At 39.8% G+C, this 15051-nt stretch overlaps 1 non-coding gene across 1 annotated transcript; it reads right to left on the bottom strand.

Moving 5' to 3' along the window:
- Window positions 1–13299: 13299 nt before the first annotated feature.
- LOC145091155 (small nucleolar RNA R71) lies at window positions 13300–13406 on the bottom strand. The gene has a single exon (XR_013702042.1). It is a non-coding gene; the product is annotated as a small nucleolar RNA R71 (small nucleolar RNA).
- Window positions 13407–15051: the final 1645 nt, after the last annotated feature.

Genomic DNA, 15051 nt, shown 5'->3' with positions numbered 1-15051 from the left:
ACTAGTTGTTGTAAATGAATTAGCAAAGACATTACACCACCAAAAACAAGTTTTCAATTACCAAAACAGTTTAGGGTAATGTTTCTAATTCATTTCCAGCAACTGAATCGAAATTCTGCACTCATTCGACCCTACTCGCCGAGTGCATAAACTGACTCGCCGAGTTGGTTGAAGATACTCATGGACTCGACGAGTCCCCCTTATAGACTCGACGAGTCCATTCGCAGACAGCAAAATTTCCGATTATGTTTTCAACTTTTAAGCACAAATAAGAACAAACAAGCCTAGGCTCTGATACCACTGATGGGTTTTGAGCATTCTAACACTTCCTAAGTGTACATGCAACCCTAATAACCTTGGATCTATGTTTGTCTAATTTGTCATGCAAAGTTGAATTCCAAGGTTATATTCCTATCTAGCATACATGGGGAACAATTTTAACATAAAGCATAGATAGAATAACTTACCTTGTTGTTGCTTGTGTTCCTTGAAATCTTATGAGCCTAGCACCCCAAGTGTGATGCCTCAAATGCTTCACACAACACCAAATGCTCTTGGAAGAACTTATGAGCGAATACTCACTTCTTCAAAATCGGCCAAGCCCTCTTGTTTCTTAGTGTAGCCGATTTTGGGTGGAGAACATGTTACTTATATAGTGTTGACACATCTAGGGTTAAACCCTAATGTGTCATGACTCTTCATTTCCATGACCCATGGGTTTGTAACTCCCATGGAGCATCCATGGAGCATCCTATGGGTGGAACCCAACTTGATGGTCCATGGAGCTTTTTAGCCCACTATACAAGATATGGATGATTTACATAATCAACCCATATATTTAATTAGTTATCTTTTGATCACTTAATTAATTCTAAATTAATTCTTGATCAAACTAATCAAATAATATTATTAATATATTAGAACTTATAATATATTAATAATCTCCAAGTGTTATTTCTCTCATTTAGTCTATCCAATTGCATGGTGCCATGCAACCCAAATAGACCATGCCGGGTCGGGTCAAGTACATACCAGAAATAGTTATGGACTTAGACACCTTATCCAACAAAACCATCGTGAACATACTTCCATTCCGTACTAGGACTGCATCATAGGGACGGAGGTCAAACTTTAGAGAACATAATTCTATTCTTTGCATGAGCGATCGAACTACGTCTAGTTTCAACCATTTTCGCTCACAAATTCATTTTCTTTCGGTAACAGAATCATGTCTCCCAAGAAGAACGATCAACCCATCAACCAAACACCAACTCTTCAGATTGATGCAGCTACCTTTCAAGCTGCCGTGTCAGCTGTTTTGACTCACCTGAACGCTAACAACGCAAGTGTTAGCAAGATCGTTATCAATCATTCCAATCCAAGTAACAATCGAGCCCCGCGACGAGCAACAAATTACCACGTTACCCCGAGTGCCGAGGCCAAGAGTAACAGCCACAAGTTTTGGGCCAAAAGGAAGAACAAATCACTTCGAGGGGCGAATAAGAACACAGCTACGACATCTGCACCTCCTACTACCATTCTTTCTGGTGTCCCAATTGTCCCTACACCAGCCAGACAATATGTCGGAAATCTACCGAAATGTTATGAGTGTAGCTTTCATCATCTGGGTGGTTGCCGACCATTACACTGTTATAAGTGCAACAGGAATGGTCATACTGCCAGTTACTGTAGGATCCAGATCCAACACATTTCTTCAAACACCAATGTCCAAACATCTCAGATATGCCATCTATGTGGCGTCATGGGACACTTCAAGAGGGACTGTCCAGCAGGGAAGGGCAACGATGAATCCGGAGGAGTTTGACCTCAGAATGCAAAGAGGCAGTTAAGGACCCTAATATAGTATAGGTTCCCTCCAAATCGTCAGTATTCTATATGTTCAAAAACATGTTTAAAACTAGTGCAACTAGAGTCTTATCTTTTGCGGGATCCTGTCAGTATAGGGATGCTCGTGCTACGTATACTTGTCTTTTGTAGTATATTAGATTTGCAGCAATAGTCCTGTAGCAAATCTAAAGTACTGTAACTCTAATCATGGTTGCATGGTTGTTTTTGTCTGTAAACATTTTATGCTCAAATCTAATGTCTTTAAGTTTCTGTATGATTCTGACATTATCATACGACTCGATTCAATTCGATCCTCGCAATACCAGCTTCATAAGTACATCTCTTTCTCAGTAAACGTCTTTTAGCGAAGCCGTCATATCAGAACACCAAAGTACTCATACCAGGAGTACCTTATAGTTCTTTTCCTTTCCGAAGGAATCCCCACATTATTGCTCGTGCAGTACGTCAAGTTCAATTCCAGGATTCATACGGTTGATTTATCACTGAAGACTGTATGCATAAGAGTGATATATAAGTAATGTTCTACAGGTTTAGAATTGATGATTTCACTTTAATTTCTTTTCCCTCGATGGGATGTGAGATTAAGGAAGAATCAGTTATTCGACTACCTTTTTAGTCTTAATTATATACGACTCGTATACACGAAATTGTGATCATTGAATCACGAATGAATTCTAATACGAACTTCAGGACGGAGACTGTCCAAAAGTACGAGAAATTGCATTGGTATAGGAACTCTTATAACCAGATCGCCCTCAGTCTAAACACCTACGGAAGATACAAGAACAGCCCAGACAACACAACGAACCACTCAACAATAGAATTAGAAGGCCAGACTTCTCACCCTTGAGAGCTCCGGTCTTATTATTACCAAAAGTCGATGAAGTGTATCTTATGTACCTCGACGACCAGAGACTTCATTAAGATTTCCTTTAGAAATCGTTGTCTCTACCTCGCTTAGAGGAACTGATTAAGCACCCACAGGGAAAGAATTTCTTCAGAAATGGATCTGAGATCCGAATATCACCAGTTTGAGTGTTAGGGAAGGATTTCCTAAAGACTACCCTCCGAACTCAATGCGGATACTCCGAGTCCGTAGTGATACCCCTCGGATAGGACCAATACACCCGTAGTATTCATGAGCTGAATAAGTAGAGTACGCCTTTCTTACTGGGATCAGTTCGTCATTTCTCCATATAATGGCTACTTATCTACCCTCGTAGTAAGAAAGAACTCATAGAAACATTACCCTCGGAGATACTTTTCGCAAAGTTCTCTAATTAAGAGTTTTGGAATTTAAAGTCAAATTTCCTGAGACACACTATTAGTGTTGTGGAAATTCTTGAGTACTCTGCCAAATTATCTGAAACCATTGGGAATTTGTCGGCACCGTAGTCACCGACGGAAAATTTGCCAAATCCTAGGTCTTACAGACCTACTATCATAGTCCATTCGGAACTCCCCACAAATTTCAGAAACCCTTTCGACTTTGACCCAGCAAGGGATGGCCCTTGACTGGGAAGTAAGCGAGAGAAAGAACCTTTGGAATTCCAAGTGAGATACCAAATTCCTTAGGAAACCTCACTCTGGGAACGGCTTAATACGCTTCGTAAAGTGTGGAAAGCTAAGATCCAATATAGTTAGGACCTCCGAAATTCTTACCAGAATCGGTCCTGCATTTCACAAACAAGACCTACTCCGCGAACTCAGTAACGTACATTTTCCCCTTCGCATCTCGAGCTTGAAACAATATCCTTCCATTGGGACTTTCATAATCCCTCTCGACGAGAACGAGATTTACGAGATCCTTGCCTTCGTATTAGAACCGTAGTAACCCTCTACCGAGAGGTCAAGCAGACGAAGCCACGCCGTCGCCGTTAGTGAAGGTTCGTTGGGATACCAACCGAGAACCTGATTTCACTTAGGAGTGCGAGAACCAATCGATTAAGAAGTTCACATAACGACTCGAGCATTCGTACATACTTACTTGCTTAGTTTCTAATTTCGGGACGAAATTCCTTCTAACGGGGGGATGATGTGACAACCCGAAATTTCCATTCTGTACAAACAATATCACTTCAACAGAAGTTATAGCAATCACAGTTAGTTTTCAGACTTTTCGTGTAAGTTTGAGTAATTCAGGGTTTACACTTCAGGAAATATCAGGAGAGTGGGAGCACTAGGGTTTTGTGCAACACTATTATTCCAACACTCTATTGTATTAGAGATCATTTCAGGAATAAAAATATTTTCTGCCAAAAATATTTCAGGACAATAAATAGAATTCTGAACCAAATTCATTCATTATTCGCATTTCCAACTAGAGCAAAGCCATTTTCTCTCTCACGGATCTTCGAGTTTTTATCCCAAATCGTGAGTACCTCTTTCTAGTAGTGTTAGAAACCTTTATATGTGTTAATAACATGATTTAGAAGTCTAAATCACTAGATTTAGGAGTTTACTCCCCAAGGTGTTCTTGGGCGGTAAACTCCCGAAATGAAGCCTAGACCGACCCTTGGGTTATGCTACTGCCTTAGACTCATTTACATGTGTATTAGGGACATGAAATCAAGCAAAGATCACCCAAGTTTGGGAGTTTACGGCCCAAGAATATCTTAGGCCGTGAACTCCAAATTCAAGCTCAAAATGGTGCTTTTAAGGCACCTAAAGCCCTAGACTTGTTCTCATTTAATCTAAGGCCTTAAACACATCAAAATCACTTATCAAAGTGAGTTTACGGCCAAGACTTTGTACTTGGGCCGTAAACATGAAAGAAGGGCACCAAAGTGTGCCTAATGTCTTCATATGCTTGGAATAAAAGCCTAGAACCAATACCACATGTGCAAGAGACTTGAAAGCATCAAAATCACCTCTTGAAGTGATTTTACGGCCTTGGTAATGCTCCTAGGCCGTAAACACAAAACAAGGGCACCAAAGTGTGCCTAGGGTCCTCATTAGCTTTAAACAATTGTCTAGAACCTATCCTTCAAATGCAAGAGGCTTGAAAACAACAAGAACACCATTCCAAGGGAGTTTATGGCTGTAAACTCCAAAGGAAATGGCCTTAGGGCCGTAAAATCCTCTAAGGAGTGTTCCTAGGCCTTAAACCCTTCCAAGAATTTAACCACCAAGTTGGAATAATTCTAGGAATCATTTGGAACTTCAAAACACACAATACCCCCATGGTTGGGAGTTTACGGCCGTAAACTCAAGAGTTTACAACCGTAAACTCCATGTGTGATGGTATATGGGGAGTAAACTCATATATGGGGTCCTTTGGAACCCTAAACACAAGTGCCTTGTCCCTCAATAGCTTAGATGCAATCCTTAGGGCTTAAAACACTTATATAAAGTGTTTATTGTCTCTAGGATGTCTTAACATTATCAATTAGTGATTTAAGACTAATTGAATGCATATATGTGTGATTATATGTTCATTAGGATCGTAGTGTGTGTACAAGTCCTCACTTGACACCTAACAATCCTACACCATCCGGTTCATCCGAATCACCGTCTACAGGTGAGTTCATACCCCTAATCAATGTTTTATATGATTTTAGGAATACAAGTAGAAACCAACATGTTATTAAATCATTGATATGTATTTTATAACTGTGTTTGTCATTTAACAGATTTCACATACTACAAAATGTGATGCATAAAATGGTTTTAAATCTTAAAAACACATTGTTATCAAATGTTTTACCTTTGAAATGTATATTAAAAATGACATCAAGTCATTGTTAATTATTGTTCAAAACCCATAGGATGTCTTACAAAACCATTTTACATTCTTGAACTAAACTATGCATGTACACTTATATTCTTATATATGTATTGATGTTATAGTTTACAACTTTCATTTAGTTTCGCACACCCTTGAGTAGTAAGAGTGTATAAACCTATTTGAACAACCAATTACCTTCCAGTAAATTATCATAGGGATAATTTGGAGATATCAAACATAATTCCTATTACAAGGAATCACACAAGAGTCAGTTCATTCATGAGTCTACACCAGTACATTACCTGATACATGAGTACATTTACATTTGATTACCTGATACATGAGTACATATACATATACTTACCTGTTACATGAACACACTTACATGAATATCATACAGGAACACTGTTACATAGGTGCATTATCCTGTATTCACTTACCTGGATACTTGTACTTAGAACGACGAGGATAATTTATCAGTACTTTCTGTGTAAATTATCTTTCCTATCCCGGTTCAATGGGATATCTAGGCGGGACTTACCATTCCGAACCCCACTCAGTGGCGAATCTAGGATTCAAACTCACGTGTGTCCCATTATAAAATAAATGAGTCGAAAATTTTGGTTATGAGTCGGTTTGTCGATATACTTTGATCAAGGTGTTTGTTATTCATCGTTGTTATCATGATCATACCATAAAGAGCTTCTTTCACCTTTTTATGTAAATTTTTAGTATTATGCCAAAAATAATAAAATAAATAATTACAAATCTATATAAATCATCAAAAACAAATACATATACACTATCACTATATATATAATATAAATAAAGCATCTAAACAAATAATATATATAAAAAATCACTTAAAAAAAGTATAATAAAATAATAATCATAATTGTTCATTTTACCTAACAAGAAGAGTGAATTTTGTGTTTCATTTAAGCTTTATTACGTTATATATGTCGGAAGTATTATTTAGTACAATTTTAGTGAAGTAAATTAAATTGATAATTACAACTGTTCATTATAAAAAGCAATAAGAGAGACATCCGATGCCTGACATATGATCACAAAAACAATGATAGGTTTAGACTATGAATTTTCTAGTTTGTAGGTAGACTATGCTTTTTTTCCTTTAATTGCTTTACAGTTCATATAGTCCATATCGACTGCTACAAGAAATTTAACCTTAAGTACTAAAAAAAGACTTACCCAAATAAAAAATGAATAGAAGAGAAGCAACGCATGTTTCTGGTTGCAGTGCCGGCGATAGATGGTCCGGTCCGGTCGGATGAAGGTGGGGATGGTATCCGGTACGAGTGGCGAAGAGCAGGTGAGAGACGACCAATAGTCTAAAACTATGACCCCAAGACGTGTTGAAGACAACCTACGGTCACCGGAGATCGAGACAGTCAGAATCGTTATTGAAGACAAAGGGCACTCGAAAATCATAATTTTTTAGGTTTTTGTTTTTCCATTTTACTAATTTTCTACCCTTTACATTTTATAGATCGATCTAAACTTGCAATATTCTTTCTTATTATATATTTGAAAAATATTTTGTTTACTTAACAAACTCCTAAATTTCTGCTCTTGAATTTTTTTTGTAAGTTTTAAAGATTAATAAGAAATTGCGTGTGATAAATCAAATCAAAATATTGTATTATTTATTCTTTAGTGTTACTGTATCCAAGGGTGTCCAGACGTTTTCCCAATAAGTGTCCCATGGAATTTACGTTACATCTTATAAATAAAATTTGAGATTTAGGGGTGTCCATGGACACCCTTTATAACACTGTACACTCGCCCCTGACCCCACTGATTAGCACCAGTAGTCGATGACCATCTACGGAGGTCTAAGGTTACTACTTATACTAGGTAGATCGATAACTGGGGCTAACCCCTCTACCCACCTGCTGCTGCTACAGAGGACAAGTGGACAATCTTCGGATGTTCATTAGGTTATACCTTTCGCTTATTGCGATGTTGTGTTACTCCTAGTACCCAACGATGACACTTACATTAATACTTGTTCTGGACAATCTTCGGATGTTCATTAGGTTACATATTTCGCTTAATGCGATGTTATGTTAGTCCTAGTACCCAGTGACAACACTTACAGTAGTACATTTTCCTGTTTACTGTATTTTGTGATACTTTCACATAAATGATGAGTTAGATTAAGTACTTTAGTACTAGTCCATAGAAAGTAAAAACTATCATTTTACTTACAAAACATTTACATTATCATAACAAAACATTTGGGTCTTGGTAGAAGACTACATTGTCATAACAAAACATTCGGGTCTTGGTAGATGACTACATTATCATAACAAAACATTCGGGTCTTGGTAGAAGACTACATTGTCATAACAAAACATTTAGGTCTTGGTAGAAGACTACATTATCATAACAAAACATTCGGGTCTTGGTAGAAGACTACATTGTCATAACAAAACATTCGAGTCTTGGTAGAAGACTACATTATCATAAAAAAACATTTGGGTCTTGGTAGAAGACTACATTATCATAACAAAACATTCGGGTCTTGGTAGAAGACTACATTGTCCTAACAAAACATTCGGGTCTTGGTAGAAGACTACATTTCATACTTATAGAAAGCAAGGGATTTTCTAGGGTTTTTAATGCTTACATCAACATTTTCATTGAAGGTTTACATGGCCTTCATAATAGATTTTCATAAGCCAGACAATGACACCTTAATTACTTATGAATTCACCAGCTTTAAAGCTGATACTCGCTTTCAAAATAACTTGTATTCTCAGGTCATCAGTTAGACAGGTGCGATGGCCAGGTTTTTGAGAAGATGGAGCACAGACAAGACTCGCCTTATTTTGATTATTCATTTTATTGTTGTACATTATGAAATAACACACATGTATTAAAACTCTACTAATAATGCAATGGATGATGTTATTGCTTGTTTATTATATTACACTATTGTGATATTGTACATGAGATCCTCTACCCCTGAACGTTTCCGCCGTTTGTGGTTTTGGGATGTGACATTTATTAACACGGTCCGTGTGTGGTCTCTCTATAGTCCGTGTCCATTATCAGGAAAACAGAAGATTTCCAACTCAACACATGCGGTCCGCGTGTGCTCGAGCCACTGTTCGCGTGTTTATTAACACGGGCCACGTGTGGTCCCTATATCGTCCGCATCCATTAAACAGAAAACAGAAGACATGCAGTGAAACTCACGCGGTCCGGGTGTACTCAATAACTCGTCCGTGTGAGGTGTTGACCAGCATTGACTCGTTTTTTTTACCAGGTTTGACTGCCAATTACCCAACCTTATACCTAGTCGGCCCTTCCTTTTTCCACACTTCTTCTCCTTCTTCTCCCTAACCTCCTTTAAAGAACCTTGATATCCATCACTAAAACTCACTTTCCCGTCAAACCGCCGGTCGAAATTTCGCGAGACCACCGCCATTCTTCTCCAAATTCAGAGCTCTACAAACCCCACTAAAACAACGATCCGATCTGTTGTTGTATCTCGAGGCGCCACCACTCTCCTCTCGCCACTTTCCGGCCGATTTCCGGCCAACTCCGGCCACCTCTCGCGATTCCACCACCACCATTGTGCTCCTCTTGGGCAAGGCTACAAACCCCACCAAATATATTTCCCAAAGCTCACCGGAAAATTTCGCCGGAATTTCAAGCCATTGCCGGATTCGTTGGGTTTTCGCGGTAAATTGCTTCTCTCGGGATATCGAACAAAAGTTTAAAGCTTAGGGTGAAGAGTTGCAAGATTGTAAAATCTCGAATTTTTGCGCGCAAACTTTGAACTTTCAACAAAAACAAGTATTTTCTTTCCTTTGTTTAATTGATCAAGATGCATGTCCATTCATATGCTATTGTATCCAATGAATTTAGGAATCCCTTCTTGCTTTGATTATTGAATTGCCTTAGAAGCTCATAGGAAATCAATTGGTGATTTGGGGTTGACATATTGTTTGTTGAAATTGTGGTTCGTGTAGTGGTCATTTTTTTCGTGCAGGAAGTCCATGTCTACTTCTAGGAAGCGTTCGGCTGCTAGCCGAGGTAAAGCCCCGGCAAGAGATCAAAGCAATGCTCCTGATGTCCCAAGGTTTCGGGATGCCAAGGCAGCTGAAAACTACACAAAGAGCTTACCTCGAAAAGTTGCATCTACCAAATTCGTGTCTAAGACCACGCTTATATCACTTGGGGTTCTTGAAGGGGTCACCCAATTGTTTCGTAACATTGGGTGGGAAAACCTTCTCAACCTCATGGCGCACACTTACGAGCTCCCCACTAGATAGTTTCTCGCCGACAGTGGGTACGACAGCGAAAAAAAGAAAGCCGCATTCCAGCTTCTAGGGGACCGAAGGTACATCGATTTTGCAACGATAAACGACATCTTGGGCTTGCCTTCTTCAAACACGTCCACGATTTTTGACGTCCTACCTGCTGAGTTCAATCACGAGACATTTTGGACGGAAATCACTGGGGGTATCTTCTCATGTTCCGGTCGGGATAAAGCAACATCTATCATCCACCCATGCCTCTGCATTGCCCATCGCATCCTGGTGTGTACGGTTTTTGCCCGCAAAGAAGCCGGCCATGTCACAAAAAATGAACTCTTCTTCCTTTGGTGTATATCGAGGCGTGAAAGGCCGCCAATCCCAGACTTTACTTCATTCTTCTTCCACAAATGTGCCCACATGAGATCCAAGACGTCCGGTGATATTGACATCGAGCTCCCTGAGGAATTCCAGCCCGTTGACAGCAAAAATCTTTTGGATGAGCGCGCCTTCATAAACATGCACCACATCCATCGCAGGAACAGGAGCAGCTTCACGTGGTTTTTTCCTCAAGGGGTCGGGTATCTCGTTCTTCCCGACCCTCGAGTCACCAACTTCACCTTCCACGATCGCACTCAATGGAGACTCGCAAGGACCATCACTCAGTCAGTCAATGAGGATGTGCTCCAAGACCAAGATGATGACGAGATGCCTATGGATGACGAGCCTGGCGATGCGCCCACCCATGGTCCACAGCCCGCCCAGCCTCAAGCCCCTCCCGGGTATTACCCGCTTCCCCCCAATTTTGCTGAGCGATTCGATGCGCTCTGTGTCTCACACTAAATCATGTCCCAACAAACGCACCATATGTGGGGATGACACCAATCCCAAAACCATTTTGAGAACGTCCCACTTCCGCCTCCCTACCCATACCCCCCACCCACCCATCCTTATCCCCCTCCACCTTACCCTTACCCCTACCCCCAATACCCGTATCCTCCTCCCGATCCGCCGGTTTAGGTACTTTCGCCTTGCCCCAAGCATTGAGGACAATGCTTATTTCTAAGCTTGGGGTGGGGTATTTGATATGTGCATAATTAGTTAATTATTTAGCATATATTCTTAGTTATTTTTGATTAATTATGTGAATAATGTGGACAAAAGGTACTTAAAATGTTGTGAATTTTGTTTTCAGTCCAAAAGATATGCTTGGAAGCAAAAAGGAGAAAAGGGAAGCAATTGAAGATCAAAGAGTGAAAGAAGATGATATACTCGGCGAGTAGATCGACCATACTCGGCAAGTACACGAGGAAGTTCCAGAAGATAAATACGACTGCTGATTCAAGACGAATAAGTATGGATCTACTCGGCGAGTTGATTCTGCTACTCGCCGAGTACACCCTGTTTTGGGATATCTATAAAATACGAATCCTTATCTCATGGGATCATACTCCTGGCGATTTTTGAAGGTTTAGCTGCGACTAAGAGATTCAGAAGACGCTAAGGAACCCTAAGCTTCAATATTTGGAAGAATTCAAGCAATTAGGTTAATTCTACCACTTAGACTTAGGAATTGAATATGTTTGCTTTAGTAAACTTTGTTTTTATGTTTGTTTCTACTGCAATTATGAGCTAAATTCGTTTTTTTTTCTGTTTGGGGAATACCAAAGAACTCCTATGGTTTGATTATTGATTCTTGCTTAATTGTCTATTGGTGATTTATTAAATTAAGTTTGTTAAAGAACCTTATGTATTAATCACTACTATTTTCTGTTAATTGGAAGGCAATTAGGTTGCATGAACATCACTTAATTGTTAACCTCATATGTCTATGTGAATGCTAAACCATATGCTTAGAAGTAATGATTATGAAACTAAGATTAATAAGAAAATAGGAAGATTAATGTGTGAGCTTGTTTGAGAAACCATCAACAAGAGGTTAATTGAATTAATAACTTAATTGACCATTACAAATCTTATTTAATCCAAATAATTAATCTAGGGAATTAATTAGTTTAAACACTTGATCAACGCTTAAATTAGTTAATTGTCTAAGGGTTAGGAGTAATGAATATGAACCTAACTATTATAATTGGTAACCAATAGCAATTAATCTACCTTAAACTTAAATAACCATAGGAGTGAATTGGTTGAAGCTAAATAGAAACATCTTTATCAAATTTGGTGAATAGTTGTTGCTTTAGTTAATTAGTTAATTTAGTTTGTCTAAGTTTCTAGTCTTGCAAAACTAGAGAAAAACCCTTTACTTTTATTATTTGTTTTAGTTAAAATTAGTTATTAGTTTAATTTTCCGTTCCCTGAGTTTGATACCTTACTTATCAATCTATACCACTTAAAGACAGGTTCACTGCCTTTGTGTGCTCAATTTATTAATTAAAAGTAGGGATAAAACTAGTTGGTTTTACACACATCAAGTTTTTGGCGCCGTTGCCGGGGAACGGTTCTAAATAATTAAGCTAATTCCTAAATTTTTTTTTCAATCCTTTGTGTGAGTTTACTTGCATAAAGTTCATTTATTGCAATTTAGTAATTAGTAATTAGGTTTTAGTATCTATTTTAGTTAGTTTAAAACTTAGAAATTTTTTTGAAATACCACCGATACTCGCCGAGTGCAATCGCACCTACTCGGCGAGTAGCAGTTTAGTCAGCAGTAGATTTTCTTTATTTTTACAATCTTTTTGTTCTTTTTACGCTTTTTATTTGATTGATTTCAGGACTTTCATGACCAGAGGAGCAAACACACCACTGGTACCCCCGTTTGAAGACCCCAAATCCGCATTGAAAAGAAACAAAGGAAAGGACGTGGAGAGTTCAAGCACACCAAAGAAATCACCATTGTCCAACTTGAAGACTGTTTTCGGGAATAAGAAGAGCAGTAAATCAGGAGCTTCTAGCACTTCCTTGATAATTGAGGAGCCAATTCAAGAAGATATTAGGTACGAGACCGAGGAAGAAGAGGAGGCAACGTACGAGCAAGAAACCGAGTCGGAGGAAGAGTTAGCGTTCACTATGGCTAACATTGATGAAATCCCCATGGGAGAACGGAAGAAGAGGATGCGCGACGACCATGGCCCAGGACTTGTGCAACCCACAATTCTCGCGACTGCTACCTTTGAGCTAAAAGGTCATATCCTAGCTTCACTCAAGGAAATACCTTTCTACGGGAAAGATCATGAAGATGCCTACAAACATTTGGATGAAGTCAATGATGTTGCTGATTACTTCAATATTCCAAATGTAACACGCGAAACTCAACTACTTCGTATGCTTTCGGTAACCTTCAAGGGTGCTGCTAAAGACTGGCTCAAGTCACTTCCCCCCGGATCAGTCACTACTTGGGCCAAGATGAAGGAAGAATTTATTGATCACTTTTGCCCACCATCCAAGATAGCCAAACTGAAGAAGGCCATTGCAAACTTTGAACAACAAGCTGGAGAGTCTCTATATGAAGCATGGGAAAGGTACAAAAGTCTGCTAAGAAACTGCCCACACCATGATCTAAACAGCCAGCAAGAAGTTTCCATCTTCTATGATGGAGTCAATGTCACAACCCGGCAGTTGCTAGACTTGCAAGGCCCACTTACAAAGAAGCCACCCCCGGTGATTAAAGAATTGATTGAAGAATTCTCTAAACACTCTAGAGAATACCACAACCCTAGGCTTGATGTCACGAGGGGAGCCGCGTATGCTGCTACTGAAGACTTATCCGCAGTCATGGCTATGTTAAAAACCATGGATAGGAGAATGGACAAAATGGATCAAACTATCCATTCTATTCGGGTGGGTTGTGAAAACTGCAATGGACCTCACCTCACTAGAGATTGCAATTTAGATGAGAATGGCAACAAGAAGGCACAAGCATGTTATTCGAGCGGTGATCGGTATGATGAGGACTGGCGCAAACAAAAGAAAGAGTGGCTGCCTTACGAAGAGTACAAGAAGGCCAAGGAGGAGAAGTATAGACAAAAAGGGAGAGGCTTTTATCAAAAGGAGGAGCCGGTGCAAGAGAAGAAGCCAAGCTTGGAAGATATGCTTACTAAATTTGTGGCTGCTTCCGAGAAAAGACATAGTGACCATGATGCTGCTATCCAAGAAACAAGAACCATGCTCAGGAACCAGCAAGCATCCATCCACAACATAGAAACGCAGCTTGGGCAACTTGCTCAACAACTTAACCAAAGGTCACCGGGTGAGCTTCCTAGCAAAACCAAGAACAACCCACGAGGCGCACAAATAAACATTGTCACAACGAGAAGTGGGAAGATCATCACTCCCCTGGCCCCCATTCGAACTGAAGCAACCAGGGACTCGCAGAAGGAAGGAACGGAAGAACAAGCAGAAAACCAAGATTCACAATCTGAGAGTTCTACTCGCCGAGTAGGGCCGATGGACTCGGCGAGTACCCCATCAAAATCGAATGAACAGCCTCCCTTGAAGCCATACCAGCCTCTAATGCCATACCCAGCCCGAGCCAAGAAAGAGAAGCAAGAAGAGGAATATCAGAAGTTTCTAGACCACATTAAAACTCTTCAAATCAACATTCCTTTCATTGAAGCCGTCATGAAAATGCCCAAGTATGCTAAGTTCCTTAAGGAACTCCTCACCAATAGAAGAAAGATGGAGGAAGTGCAGAAGGTAGTGCTTAATGAGAACTGCTCCGCCGCAATGCTAAACAAGTTACCAAAGAAGAAGGGTGATCCAGGGAGCTTAACTTTACCTTGCCAATTTGGCAACTTGGCTGCAATTCATGCCTTAGCTGATTCTGGAGCAAGTGTGAACCTTATGCCCTACTCGTTCTTTAAGAAGCTAGACCTCCCGAAGCCAAGGCCAATTCGCATGGCAATTCATTTGGCAAACAAGACTGTCACCTTCCCAAGAGGCATTTGTGAAGATTTGCTAGTGAAAGTGGACAAATTTTTCTTTCCAGCTGATTTCATCATTCTAGACATGGAGTCGGATCCGCAAGTGCCAATTATCCTTGGAAGGTCTTTCCTCAACACAGCTAGCGCTATCGTAGACATGAGAGATTCTAAGCTCACCTTGAGAGTTGGGGACGATTCAGTAACATTCGGGGTAGACCAAGCCATGAAGTACTCTAGGAGTAGTGACGACACGGCATTCTCAATCGACATGCTCGATGAACTA

This window comes from Lactuca serriola, chromosome 2 (assembly GCF_051521515.1).
Source record: "Lactuca serriola cultivar US96UC23 chromosome 2, Lser_US96UC23_V15, whole genome shotgun sequence".
Classification (NCBI taxonomy): Eukaryota; Viridiplantae; Streptophyta; class Magnoliopsida; order Asterales; family Asteraceae; genus Lactuca; species Lactuca serriola.
The sequence above is the reverse complement of the archived record's forward strand: the minus strand, read 5'-3'. Positions and strand labels throughout refer to the sequence as shown.